This window comes from Phymastichus coffea, unplaced genomic scaffold, assembly GCF_024137745.1.
Source record: "Phymastichus coffea isolate CEN01 unplaced genomic scaffold, Cenicafe_Pcof_1.1 PCOF00032, whole genome shotgun sequence".
Classification (NCBI taxonomy): Eukaryota; Metazoa; Arthropoda; class Insecta; order Hymenoptera; family Eulophidae; genus Phymastichus; species Phymastichus coffea.
This window is the reverse complement of record NW_026706843.1, coordinates 964,155-979,271: the sequence shown is the minus strand read 5'-3', so window position 1 is coordinate 979,271 and position 15,117 is coordinate 964,155. Positions and strand designations below refer to the sequence as shown.

Genomic DNA, 15,117 nt, shown 5'->3' with positions numbered 1-15,117 from the left:
ACGAATCTGAGAGTGTGTTTTTCAATGAATATGCGGCAAAGTCGCACTTTTCGCATGGCGTGTTGAAAAATAGTTTTTTTTTTCAATAAAGCCGCTCTATAGCATTAATCAATCGATTTATGTTTACATAGAATCTCAGAAACTCAGTAGCACCTTAACTTACCCGAATTATTAATAAGCTTCTGCCTGAGAGAAATGGCAAGACGCTGGGGACCCGTAAGGGTCGGAAGTCCCGAAAGAAGGCCGGTCAGCGTGGAAGCTACGTCTGGCGGTTTCGTTTCGGTATTTTTGGAGTCACTCACCGACTCCGCAACGTCTCTCAAGCCCAGGCCCTCCACCTTTTCAGTTGAATCCCTACCGAGTCTGAAAATAGATCACTCTTATATCATTTCAAACAATGACTGAAGACTTTACTGAAAAACTATTAATATTGTTCTCTACCTTCGTAAATTAAATTTCGATATAAAATAACAAATTTATAAAGACTTTAATGTATATTCAGGAAATGGATAACATTACAGAACAAAAATATTGCTCAGTTAAATATCCAATATTTGCACTACATTTTGGCAAAGTTTCGGAAATAAAAATCAATAAAATCAAATGTAACAGTCTGATTTTTTTTCTTTGCTGCATAATGGCAACCCGCAATATACCTAAAAATGAGAAAAAACGCTATCTAAACTAAGGCGCTACCTCAAATACTCTTAGATCTGTTAAACCATTCATCAAATTCATTACTTTGTGAGGAGCGTGACGTCGCATCTATGCAAAAACTATTGTTTACTATGTGAAATTTGTAACTATAATCTCTTTCAATGAACAAAAGCACTTTTCTAAATAATTTCGATGATTTCGAACGATTCCGAATATGAACCTGTCACTTGTATCAGTTAGTTAATAAATAGCGAAATTTAATTAATAAGTATAAATTAAGAATAATTTTGCAATACATAATTATGTAATCCAAATGTATCTAAGCGCAAATTCTATCGTAAGAAAGAAAATCAAGAATTTAAGAGATTGTAAACTGATTATGGAACAAGATTATGAATAAATAAAAAATGAACAATTTATTTAAATATTTAAAATTGTATTGCAAGATGGTGGACTAACTGTACAAACATTATAAAATTATTTGAAACAATTGTTATCCGCTCGTCAATTTTATATTTGCAAAATAATAAATTTGCGAATTCGTAATTTAAATTATTCGAATTCTATTTGTTCAATTGACAAACTCGATCTTGAATTTTTGTACATCATTGTTATGTCTCATGCAAGCCAGATATCGGACGCTGAAATGTTGTCGAAACAACAGTTTCTGTGCGACTTTCAGTCTTTCTCATGCAAACGGCTAACTCCGCGTTTCCTCGCTCTCGGCAGCTTCGGTATGGATTGACCTCTAGACGAAATGGTTTGTTTTGCGTATAGTTTTGCGCTTAATATGCGCTTTTTATAAAAGCACATCGCGAGAGTGGGAGAGAGACAGTCCTCCTCTCTCACGCTCTTGCGAGAGTTACTGGATAGTATAAGGATCGACTTGCGAAGCTAAACGAGCAATTAGCCCATTGTCCGGTAACATTAGTTATCACGCCAGTAGGCGGGCTATTACTGGCATTTTTTTCGATTGCAGAGAGGACTGGACACATTCCGCGACCGCGAGCGAAACATAACGAGCTACGCGAAACGTTTAACTCTCTTGTAAGATTAACAGTGTAATAAAGAAACCGATACCATAAAAATCAGTGAAGTTACAACTCGAACCGAAACATCTCGACAATTCTTCTCTACTTTTGAACGGTGACTACCTTTGAGCGATGCTTTAGGCACATTCTACCATACTCTTCGACGCAGGACTGCAGTTCGACAAATTGTAGGAGAATCTACAATCTAAGGTGGCGAAGGATAACCTGCCACGACAGGTTTTTTCTTTTGATAATTCTGCTTCGCTTCGCTCGCTATAAATTGATTTTACTAGTATATTACGGTAATACTCGAGATTATAAAGGGAAAGTAAATATTTTGTAAATTCCGAACGTAAAATTTAGTGACACACGCGGTGAGTTGGGTTCAGAATACCTTTCTTACAAAGATATTTAATGCTTATAATTATAGTTGTACGGAATTAATCGATTAATTTATGAATTAATTAATTAATTAATTATTTTACGGAACTAATCGAAATATTTATTAGAGTGTGACATTTTACACACGCGATGAAATTTTACCTCTTGCTAGGAAAAAATTGAAAATCTATTTCTTGTATCATTGACAAGTGTTTTCAAGTACCACGTGAACACTTATCGCGGCGGGCTCGCGGGGATAGTAAAAGAACGCGGCGAGGCTATACTAAATTACATTAATAGAATAACCAACATCAGAGGTTACATAGAGGAAGCAATTAGAAACGAAATTAAATCAGAATTGTCCTTGATGGAAAAGGTAAAATTAGACAATGAAACCATAGAAGGGTTTCGTGACGGTCTACATTTCAATTTTTGCTCCCGACTAGGAAATCGGAAAGGGATGACACTGCAAGAAGTCTTTTACGATACAATAAAAGTAAACAAATAGATTCAGCGGAAGAGGCAAAAACATGGCGGAAACGAGTCACGAAAGCCGTTAACGACGTCGGCCACCTCAAGCAGGACAATCAACTGCAGCCTATAAACCAACGGAACAGACAGCTTAACAAATACAAATACAATCAACGTCTATACCGTTGCATCCCAGTCCACAAAGAAGGCCTAGAAATCCAAACTTGCCATCACCACCTATATTCGATAAAAAACTATACGATGCAGAAGCTAAATGCACGCACTGTAAAAGAACCGGACACCATATAAACGATTACCTAGGTCAGAAATACAAAGCACGGTGCGAAAAATAAGAAAAGAAACTAGCGGGAAACGTACAGGCAGCCTCGGAAACCTATGGCGCATCGGGGCCTCCCATGAACCAGCGCCCGATGAATGCAATTCTTATGGCAATGGAAAAAACCAAACACCATGTAAATCTAGGATGCTCAAAGGTAATACCCGTTGTTGAACTTACATCAGATGATTTTTATACGAAACAAGTCGACGCTATGTTGGACTCAGGGGCAGAGCCAAATATAATAAAATTCTCTGCTTTATCCCGCGACCACTATATAAACTTACAAAACGCACCATTGATTCGTGGAGTAACGGGCGGAGACATCTGCGATTTATATCCCACACTAGTCTGTCTAGCAGATTCTCAAGATGACTTTGACGTTGTCACCGATGATTTTCCTAGCTACAACCGCTTTGTTAGGAGCCCATTTTTTAAAAAGTAATAGAGTTGTTTTACGTTGGAAATAATGTTCACTTCTGTAAAAGAGTATCCCTTTCTAAACAAATGGATACACGAAATACCAGCACATACAATTTTAATCCTGAAACTGCCGCTTGTAAATCCGATTTCTTTTTACAGAGGATATATATACTTGAGCTGGAGTTCGGTGACACAAATATTAAAGCAGAAAATGTACTAGTCGACAACTTAGATGGTTTAGTAGATCTGCCAGTCACCAATAATAATTCGTTTTCAGTCAAATTGTTATTTCCAAAACTCAATCTTTATCCAGAAGCAATTTATTACTAAATAAACGTAATACCAAGCTTTTTGAAAGATCCAAAAGGTCACGAATGGGATTGTGATCACAAAAATGAATCGGTTTCCTCTTTTCCGACACACATTCACTAACGACATAAGCGATCCGGAAGAGGTAAATGAAAACAAGAACAGATCGATTAAAAGCTCTCATGAACATAACAATTTTACTAGAATTTTAAACGAACTTATTGATCTTGAACTAAAGCCCAGCAAAAATTATAACGTAGACAGAAATAGATTACCTATAAAGGAGGTACCACAGGCCAAAAAGGTACTGAACAGACCTCATTTATTGGTTCAAAGTTACTTGAAAGAAAACGCCTCTATCACAGTAGATAATGTGATACAGAATTTAGAAAGTTCAGTTCAAGAATATGTTGAAACTAGGGAAGAAATATTACATAGGAACAACGAAGCAGAAATTAATCAGATCCATATAATAATTCGGGTTCGGATCGCACTCGAGTCGATGAGATTATGAATTTGATTAACATCGGTAACTTACCCGACGATAAAATACAAAGATTTCGGAACTTAGTCGACAAAACGACAAAACTTTTCACACATTTACCTATTAAAAATTTAACGTTCACCAGCGCGGCAAGACATAGAATAGTGACGACAGATGACTTCCCTGTTCATATACGCTAATAACCTATTCCTCAAAAGATGCAAGAAATAGTTGAAAATGAAATTGTTAAACTCTTAGCGATAGGAATTACATAATCGTCGGATAACGATTATAACACCCCTCTAATTATCGTACCCAAACAAAAAAAACGAATGGAGAGTTGTAGTCGACTTCCGAGAGTTAAACAAAAAAACGAAATCTGATCCTTATCCGATCCTGAACTCAATCAACAATCTAACATAGTTGAATGGTTCTAACATATTCTCAATTCTTGACATGCAAAGTGGATTTCATCAATCAAATCAGACCCCCATTACCGCCGTACAACTGCATTTTCAACTCCCTTTGACCGCTCCCAATTCGACGAAATGCCCTTCGGATTGATAAATGCACCCAATACATTCTAACGCGTGATAAATAAATGTACTAAGAGATATCCAAGGAAAAATTGTATTTGCATATATCGACAATCATAACATCTTTACCAGAAACATCGATGAGTATGATTAGAAATTTCTTTTAACAGCTGAAACTTAAAATTCAACCCCAAAAAGTGCAGGCCCTATATATAAAATCGAATTCCAAGAAAACAAAAGCAATAAGAAATATCCATTACCAAAAAAAACCAACTACTATGAAATCATTTCACGGATTAACTAGATACTATGTCCGATGTATTCCAACTTTTTTTTTAAATTGCAAAATCTTCAACAGATCTACTCAAAAAGGACATACCATTTACCTGGGGCGAGCACCAATAAAATTCCTTTGATTATATCTAAAACATTGTTTGACGTTTGCACCAATCTTGATATACCCAAATTTTTCGTAACCACTGATGCCTCGAAATACGCTATAGACGGATTTCTAAACCAAAGACGGAAACATTTACAGTGACCAGTTTGTTTTGCCTCTAGAATACTCACCAAAGCTGAAGTAAATTATAGTGCAATATACAATAGTATATTCCAAGAGCAATTCAGATACTACATTTTTTCTTGGAAATTCACTGTAACCACCAGCCACTAGTTTAGCTACAAAATCACAAAAATCCAAACTCTCGTTTAAAAAGCTAGGAGTATAAGTTATCAGAATACGACTTTACTATTATCTATAGCTCTGGTAAGGATAATCGCGTCACATATCCATTATCTAGATATCTACCGTTACTTTAAGTACTTGCAATCAGAGAACGAGATGAAATGGAATCAACAGCGACATGCGTACAGACAGTACCAGCAAAGCGTCCGAAAAATTATAAAAAAAGACGTGAATTAATATATGAAGAAGGCAAAGTCATTGCCGTAAGAGCGACTGATGATACGTTTTACTTATGCAAGGCCATGCAGGACATTTATGAAGCCTCTCACCGAATCAAAATCTTATGGCTGACCCAGGATAAAAACGACAAGACGCTCTTCAATACAGAATATGAGGCCAATTCCATCTCAGATCATGCAGAGCTCCCCACACACCTGTCACCAAGCTACTCCAAAGTATTTTTTTATTGTTCTAGGTCAAAAATAAGAGGACCCGTATTTTTTCTTTTTTCTCTCAGATGCATAGTTCCGTCAATAATGCAATCGGAAAATGCACTGCTGAAAAGGGAAAATTGAGAAAATTTTTCCAATTAAATTTGGTTTCCTCAATATTTTTTTTATTTTTCGATACAATTAAATAATTTTTATGTCATCTATAGTAGAAACGAATTTCTTCAAGTCTAATTTATCAAAAATATGAATGTATGCATTTTTCGGGAGAAAATGCATGTTTTCGAAAAAGTGCATCTTGAAGAAAAAATTGTGTATCTCAAAAAGGCCATAATTTTTTGCGCTCAAATTTTTTTTATATATTCTTAGTACCAATACCTTCAAATCCATTCGATCAAAATTTGCTGTTTTTTCGTTATATCGCTTAAAAAAATTAAAAAAAAAAGTTTTACATTTTCAAGTCAAACGCGATAAATACATTCAGGAATTCATGTTAGCGACTATGTAGGTTAATAACTGAACTACAATAACATGTAACTCAAAGAAAAAGCTCACTTTTATTCAATCATGTCTGCAAGAAATGTAAAATTACACGATCATTTTTTTCTGTTTGAGTTGATTACTTTTACAACTCTCTTCACTTTTTTAGATACAACTTTCACTTTCTTGCCCTTGTTTACATTTTCGTTTTTCTTCTTATGAGTACTTTTCTTTTTTTTTCATCTTTTTTCACTTCAATCCATGGATGCGCAGCCGTTCGAGCTATAATACATTCGCTCCTCCCTTCCGAGACAACAGATTTCCACATGTGGCAACGTTGAATACCCTGATATTTCTGGCATTTGTGTCTTTGCTCCATTTGACTACTACGAAAATTGTTTATCTCTGCAGTTTCCATCAAAATCTGCTCTATAGAAGTTGTGTATTTTGATACATTTTCAACAAAACTTTTAGCAGTTTGAATAGCATCAGATTCAGTACTGCGTAAATTATGCACTGTTGCATAATGCTTTACCAAACCACCTATACCATCTACCCTTTCCATGACCAGTAGCAGAGAATATCCATTTTTTACTCATACTTGCATTTAAAAATTCATTTAACTGGAATCTATTTTTGAAATGACTTGCAGCGCCATCAGATACTAAAGTTATAGAATCAATCGAATTTCCATACGTTTCTTGTGTGTATCTAGTTATATGTTCAAGAATTATTTGTATTGCTGCCAATGCATGAGAATAATCATGTTTTAAGTCTTCACTAATTACAGTATAACTCTTTGTAATTCCGCCTATGTAGCAAACAGCAGTGAAAATTGAAATCTGTTTATTCACCCAATGATTCCCTTGAACTGGATTTTTCAAAATTACAGACCAATTCTCAGCAAAATCTATATGCATCAGCAAATGTTGATAATTTAACGTCACCCTTTCTTTCTCAGCTTTGATTTCCATTCGCTGTACCTCTTTGATACGTAAATGAGAAGTTATTGTGATTGTATGATTGGCTAACTCTTCCATGAATGTGGTCATAGATACTGAACGAGTTTCTAAATTGCCGTTATTCCACACAGCGAAAGTTATATTTTTTTCAATGTTTAATTCATCAAGCCCCAGTAATTCAAAATTCACACCCTTAACACCAGGACATGAATCACATTCTTTAAAATAACAAAACTCTGTGGTTGATGAACATATAACAGAAGATAGGACTTTAGAGCGCAAAGTTGAAAGCTCGACACTACTTTGACCGATGAAATTTTTCAAAGCGATTAGGAGAAGTTCAAAATTAGCACAATATATATGTTACAGTCAAAGCGATGAATCCAGTCAATGTGTACAATGCCCGGGCATTCTGCAGAATGCCTGGTTCGGTCAGTCAATGTGATGAATTTTCTTAAATTCATCGCTTTGACTAGGCATTCTTTATAATGACTAGGCATTCTGTATAACGCCGGTCGATCGCCAGTCAAAGTGAGTAATGCATGAAAATTCGTGGCTGTAGTACATCATAAGTTTATATTTCTCGTCAATAAAATAAATTATTTATTACAACACGTTGAGCTCTGGTGGCATTTCGAATTACAAAGTTTTCCTTCTTTACGACATTTGCATATTTTTGTTTTGCAATTACCTCGGCAATTGCACCGACTGTATCCTTGTCCACCGCCCATCGACAATAATCTCGAACATTCTCTGAGTGATATCATCTTGTCTGGAACGTCATTTATGGTTATAAACTGTTCTTTGCAAATAGCAAATTGGTTTCTGGCGTAAAATTGATTCAATACGCCATGATTTGTACCCAATTTGTACAGACCATCATTGTTTTTCTCCAAAATTACAGCTAGTATATTTCTGGAGTCGCTTCTTCCTCTATCTAAATCCGGAACAGGAACTCGCACAGATTCTCCTAAATTTGCAGGTGCAAATTTAGCATTCGATGCAGAAATCATTTTTTCAGCTTGTTTTTCTAGGTTAAATTGAACAACTTTTCGTTTCTTACGAACTTGTTCTACTTTTTCTTTAAGAGGATTCGGCGGAGTTTCATCGATCCCACTTTGATCTTCTTTCTCTTCTGTGTCATTCTTGTCTGTGTGCATTATACTTTGAAGTTCCTCTTGAGTATCTAATGTTAATAACACGTCAGGCGTCAAAGTAGTAGCCAATCCAACCTTTGCTTTACATCCAAACATAGCTTCATAAGGACTGCACTTTATACCTGAATGATATGCCCTGTTCTTCATAAATTGAACAAATCTCTTACACAAAAAAACTAATGATATTAATTCTCTACAAAGTCTGACAAACACTTAATCGGCAGAACTGCTCACAAGAAACAAAAAAGCAGCGAACATAGTAGACCCCGTTATAGACACTCCTATCGACCTAGAACTAAATCGAGACGACATACATTTGGCCGACTTTATAAATTTCTCCGTAAAGAAAGATATATTCATTAGCCCTGATAATTTGACAAATTCAGAAGACGACCCTATGATGGAAAATGAGCTTTAGAATCAATGTCAACCTTCAACGAGTAATTCAAGCTCCAAAACAGAAAGCAGTCAAGGCCAAGATAAAACGAAAAATGACTCTGAAGATGGATCTGATGATGACAATCTATCTGAAATAGAATATGGATTTGGCCGTAGTGAAATAAACAGACCGAGGCCAGCGCCTAACATTATAAAAATTATGAATAATTTCTTACTCGCGAAAGATAATCTTACTTACTTTGTAACACTCATAAATCAACCTATAGATTCTGGAGTCAATGTCCTTCAAAATGAAGATGGACTTCCATTTCATCAAGAATTATCACTTACTAAGGCAAAAGTCCATCAAAATAAAATCAAATATCTAATAGCACTAGCGGTAAAAGAAAATATTATAATTACAATAGACCTAGGAATTTTGAAAAGTGCGATAGAATCTCTTCTAGACGTATGCCTTTCATTTAGTTTGACTTCCTTTAAAATATCGAAAACAAGCAGGATTGACGATACAGAGTGAAACGAGATCATCGATCTTCTCAAAATTTATTTTAAAGGAAGCCAAACTAAAATTTTGATCTGTAAAAATTTAATACAGCTACTAGATAGTGCCATTAGAGAAAAAATAAATATTATTCATGAGTTCCCGATAAATAGACACAAGGGTGTCACAAAAATATACAAACGTATACAGTACAATTATTACTGACCAAATATAAAAAAACAAATACAAGAGCTTATTAGCCTTTGTAAAATTTTGCGAGATCAATAAGCTTTTGCAGACAAAAAAAAAAGCAACCAATGATTTTTACAAATACGTTCGGTACTTGCTTCGAAAAAGTAGCATTGGATGTAGTTGAACCATTAGAAAATACCAGAAAAAATAATGAATGTATCTTAGCAATTCAATGTCTATCAACAAAACACATTACGTTGGCACCGCTTTCGAAAACGAACTCAAAGACGGTGTCAAATGCGTTTTCAAGAAAATTAATTTTCATTCATGATTGCCCAAGAATAATTCCAACAGACCAGGGAACAAATTTTACTAGCTCATTAATAAAGAATATGGCAAAGCTTTGTCACATAAAAACGTGTAATACAACACTGTACCGACCACAATCCAATGGCAGTATCGAACGTATGGATCATTCAATATCCGATTGGTTAATGAACTGTACTAATAATATAAGAGAATGAAATACATGATGCGAATGTACTGCTTTCTCTTATAACACAAGCGTTCATGAAGGCACGAAACTAATACCATACAAATGTTTATACCGTAATCTAGCCCGCGCACCCAATCCAAAAACTTTGCTCGAAAAAGACACTGTTGATACATACTGCGATTACGTAGCTAGACTTAAGGAGCGGTTGGCCGATGTGCAAGAGTTGGATCGGATAAATTCAATAAATATTAAAATAAGTTCTAAAAAATTCTACGATAGAAGATGTAACTCTTGTATGTTTAAAGTAGGAGATTATGTCATGTTACTATTAGAATCAAGATCTAGTAAACATGTGCCTCAATATTGAGGCCCTTTTAAAGTTCTAGAAATAGTAAATGAAACTGATAATATCAAAATCGCGTATAAAAATAGCACCTATTAAGTCCACCCAGATAAATTGCGCTTAACTTGCTTGGAATGTAGCGAGATCAGCACTACAGCACCAAATAGTTCTTGTACACTGCGCAGCTATGAAGAAAACTCAAATACACTTTCCACCGAAAAATATAATAGCCAGAATAGTTCTAATACTAATAATGGTACTATGACGATAATCGAAGAAATAAAGAACGTCTAAAAAATAACATTATAAATTTACCATTTCAATTTAAAAAAAATTAGTACGATAATACGAAGCATAAGCAAGACGAATTGAAAAGAAACCTGAAGTGGAAACTTAATACACCACATAATATAAAAAGTATTTACTTTTCTAATCTTCTTCTTCTTTCTTTACCGTTTCTTTTCCATCTAGAGTTCAAACATAATACGAAGAATACGAAATGGAAATCCTTTCGGCATTTATCTTCCTCACAGTCATCAGCGCCACTGTCATACTTACCGCCTACAGGTGCGGGGACGGAAAACTGTTCAGAACGACGAAAAAATAACGCGCGGATAAAAGGCAGATGATCGCATATGGCCAACATGCCTGCCGATGGGCCGTTGCTAGACACAGTGAGAACACGTTTTTGTTTATTGTTTTCGGCTGTTTGCTCGTCCATCGCCCGATGATTTTAATTACCCTGATCTTGAATTTAGGCACGTCCGAGTTTTTTATGCGACATCTGTAAACCGTTCGAGCGTTTCGAAAGTAAGATATTTACGACCGAACCGGATGACAGAATGAGTGTGGTTAGCATAATTTACGATGTAATAAATGATGTTTTATTAGCCTAATTTATGCGTAGTTTTGTAAGCCGCGTGTTTGAGAAAATGAAGGTTCAAACATAGTTGTTAAAAAGAAATTTTTTTGACCAATTTACCAACGAATGCAGCGACAATATTGAGATGCCGTTTGTTCTCTTTTATTTTTCCTCTCCGATGCCTTCTATGTGTGCGTGGGCGCATACTTGCGGACCCATGACCACTATGCCATTAATGCAGATCGGAAGACAAGGTTTTCCGAGGCTGTCACTCCCGAAAGGGGGGTTTCACTTCGAGTGATTCAACATGCGGATCGGAGAGCCACAGGGGTGCCGAGGCCGATTAGCATGGAGAAGAGGTAGGAGAGGGAGATGCAAACGGGCACGTTGGTAGCACGCAATTTTCCGAAAAGCACGCCTCTTGAGTCCCAAGCGAAAAATTGAGTGAAGGGAGGAGGACTAAAGGCCAATAAATGACCAGAGTAAGGGTTCCTCGGGCAAAATTTCTCGAGCTCTCAAGTAGGCAAGTCGCCTCTGTACGCGCGCGAAAGTTTTGTATTTGAATTTTGTTTGTATTGATATTATTTTGTATTGATATTAATATAAGTATTTTGAATCTTTGTATTTGTTTTTCGCGTCGTTTATCCCCTGAGTTAAGTGAGACTTCAGGTGTTTCTGATCAAAATTGTTTCAAATAAATTTCGACGATTAGTTATTTAAACCACTACTTATTCCCTTTCCTCAATCCGAACAGGTGGTACCCCGGGTGAGGAAAAGTAAATACAAAAGCGGAATAAAGTAATGCAAGCGCCTAACTATAAAGATTTATCCTCTTTCGAATTGACACATTTCATCATGGCTCGAGGAAAACGAATGGCACCGCCAGCAACGACATCTGCAGTTGCACCTAAACGGGCGAGAAAAAGCAATGCCGCGACAATATCTAACGAGCGAGTACCATCATCGAAGCCGATGCGCATCAGAACACGAAGCAAGAAGAACACGCAGAATAACAGTTAGTGTATGTGTGTCGTTCACACTTTTCCGCTTTGAGGGTGGCGCAGCGTAATCAAACATTACCACCCTTCTCACTGGGCACCAACAGGTTGGCATAGCCCACTGTCTTTCACTCCTTCGCTTTCAAACATTTTGGAGATCCGGAAGTCAAGTTTGCTGCGACATCCCTGGCGCACACAGCGAGTCGGAACCTTTTTAATCTAAGGCGGCGACCTCCTCGAAAGGAGTACCGATCTTTTCAAGGTTCAACGCTCAAGGAGAGCGAACTAAAGGCTTGACCCTCGGTTTGGGCGCGACGGGACTCTAGTTGCCCCGACGTCTGCCGCGTCGGAAGTACGCAGCATACAAATCTTAAGGGATTTGCTTGACCTGGGCCGAAGTTGACCTGAATTCATGGCCCGAAGTAGATACACGTGCAACGGCGCTGAGGCAATTACGTTCTTTAGAGAAAAAACAAGATCGAAATTTTTATTTTGCTATTAAATATTATTTAGAAATGGAACGACTAATTCAGAACGATTATTCTGTGAAGGTTACTAAAGACATAAAAAGATCGCGTATTCGATACATTTCTCACTTCGGACTTGAAAATCCGAACAAACCGGATAAAATTAGATTAGTCTTCCATGCTGCGGAAAAAACTGACGGGGTGAGCATGAATGACTTGCTCGATACTGGCCCAGATTTGCTTGAGTCGCTTCTGGGTGTTTTAACGCGGTTTAGACAATATCCTTATGCTGTCACGGCAGACATCAGGGACATGTACACTGCCGTCCATATTTATTTGCCCACCCAGAGAAAAAATTACATATAATTAAAAGTTTTGTTACTAAGGAAGTATTCACCCTATCGAAGCCTCCGGGAGCTCATTTTGTAGGTTCTGGCGAGTACTTTAAGATACATGTCCTCCCGAATCGATTAATAATTTTTTTCCATGTTTTATCAAGACATAAAGGTAAGTAAAAAATCAAAAATTTTTTGCCCACTTTTAAGTCCGAACATTTTTATGGGAAAAATTTCCACGATAAATCTAAAAGGAGTATTTCGAAGCTCGTTCGAAGAGCTTTCGAATGCGAGGTAGCAGGATGTTTTTTCATAATTAGCTTAAAAGTTGCAGACGTTTGAAAGAAAAAAAAACACTTTTTTTCGAGAATTATTATTTTAGTACCATCTACTCGCATGGAAAAACTTTACTCGGAAAAAACGTGTAATTTGTAGCGTAGAATCAACCTAAATTTTCTCAGATTTATTTCGTAAAATTTTTTTTCCTACATTTTGGAGTCGATTATTGTACGACTTTGTGGTATTCTGTAATAACTGGAATACTTTATTATAGATTGAAATGATCATTTTCTTAACAAGGAACAATAAAAAAATCAATAGTATAGAAAATATCAAATATTCAGTTTTTATTAGTCCATTATCGAAATAAATATAATAAATAAATAAATTATCAATCCATACGTTTTGATAGCTTTAGAAATTCATGTTTTTTGGTAGTAATAATAATAATAGTAATAATAATAATATATATATGTATATATAAATATTAAGAGAAACATCTAAACAGTCAAGTCACTCCTAATAACATAACAGTATGAGAATCTCACAAAAAATTATCTATTTGAATTTGATTGAACTATAAAATTATAATACTGTAATTAAATGTTTTTTTCATCAAAATGCCAACCTTTGTTCTTGATAACTGCTTTGCAGATTCTTGGCATTCTCAGGATCAAATTTTCCAAGGTGGAAGCTGGAATCTTTTTCCATTCTTCTTGCAGGATCGTCCATAAATGTTCTCTAGACGTAGGGCAAATTTTCCGTACTGCTCGGTCGAGTTCTTCCCATAATAATTCAATAGGATTCAGATCAGGTGATTGAGGAGGCCATGTCATGACTTGTAGTATTTGCCGGTTCTGCAAGCTCTCCAAATAATTTTTACAAATGTTCGAGGTATGTTTCGGATCATTGTCCTGTTGGAAAATAAAATTGGGACCGAGCAGACGTCTTCCAGAAGGCACTACGTTCCTTTGAAGTATACTTTTGTATTTTTCTTTATTTAATATTCCTTCAATTCGGATGCAATCCCCTACTCTGGACCCTCCAAAACATCCCCAAACCATCACAGATCCTCCACCGTGTTTGACAGAAGGTACAATGCACTCCCGAGAATGACTCTCATTCTTGCGCCTCCTAACATAAACTTTTCTTTTTGAACCAAAAACTTCAAATTTCGATTCGTCACTCCACAATACTTTCCTCCAATCGTTCACAGTCCAATCCTTATGCTCTTTGGCCCATTTCAATCTCTTAGCCACATTTACTTTTCTTAAAAGTGGTTTTTTGACTGCTATTCTTCCATGAAGCCCTTTTTCTGCGAGCCTTCGTTTGACTGTAGTGACACTAATCGATTTACCAATACTTTTACTTACTTCTGATGATAATTCTACAGCTGTTAGGCGGCGATTTCGAGTACTCAAGTGAACTATATTATCATCTTGTTTCTTCGTCGTTTTCCTCGGTCTGCCTGCATTTTTTCTTGTGGTCACTGTGCCAAATTTTAAAAACTTTTTTACGTTATAATCAACCGTACGCCGTGATAACTTGAGCGTTTTAGCTATATCCCTATTGCTCTTTCCGATTTTGTGAAGAGCCACGATCTCACTACGGCTCTCTATTGATAAATTCGCAGTTTTTCCCATGCTGGCGACTAAAGAGATTGTATGAATGAACTGGCAGTTTATTAACTGAGTTTACCTAGAGTATCACGGTGTCATCGTATGTTTATAAACAAAGCTGAATTACGCTTGAAGTGAAGTGACCAATTCTTAGAGTCTATCTTATTTTTATGATTCCGAAAGAATTCAACGTTGTTGATTCATTGGATATGATTTTATATTACTTATACTTTGTAATTTAGAGATGATAAAAACCTTTTGTGATAATTTTCTTGCTGTATTTA

General features: G+C 36.1%; 1 protein-coding gene across 3 annotated transcripts in view; it reads right to left on the bottom strand.

Moving 5' to 3' along the window:
* The window catches only part of LOC131663273 (vesicular acetylcholine transporter), an 897,411-nt gene that overhangs the window by 853,578 nt on the left and 28,716 nt on the right, over nt 1–15,117 (bottom strand). For all 3 annotated transcript variants that reach the window (XM_058933589.1, XM_058933590.1, XM_058933591.1), the window contains exon 2: nt 164–363. The gene's annotated coding sequence lies outside the window, so the exon portion shown is untranslated. The remainder of the gene's footprint in view (nt 1–163; nt 364–15,117) is intronic.